The following is a 423-nucleotide window of genomic DNA, read 5'->3' as shown; positions in this document are numbered from 1 at the left end:
CTATCCGGGCACGCACTTCCGCCGACCGCGCTCGATTTTGGGTTCCGCTCAGCCGTGGTTCTTAACCCCTGTGGTGATGTCCGGATCCCACTGTATCAGGAAGAGGATTTATTCCTCTCTTCTCCCTGTTACCCTTACTAATAAAGGACCAATAAATTGTACTCTTTTCCATGGATGTGGCTTGGCCTGCTGAGTTCCTCCAGCATTTTGTGTGTGTTGCTCCTCTTTAAATATAACCAATGACTTGGCATCCACAGCCATCAGAGAGCAATGAATTCCACAGATTACCCCCCAGTGGATGATTAAATTCCTCTTCATCACCGTTCTAAAAGGACATCCTTATATTCTGAGGCTGTGCTTTCAGGTCCTATGCTCCCCACCACAGGAAACATCCTTTTCATGTCCACTCTATCAAGTCCTTTC

This window comes from Mobula hypostoma, chromosome 9 (genome assembly GCF_963921235.1).
Source record: "Mobula hypostoma chromosome 9, sMobHyp1.1, whole genome shotgun sequence".
Taxonomy (NCBI): Eukaryota; Metazoa; Chordata; class Chondrichthyes; order Myliobatiformes; family Myliobatidae; genus Mobula; species Mobula hypostoma.
The sequence above is the reverse complement of the archived record's forward strand: the minus strand, read 5'-3'. Positions refer to the sequence as shown.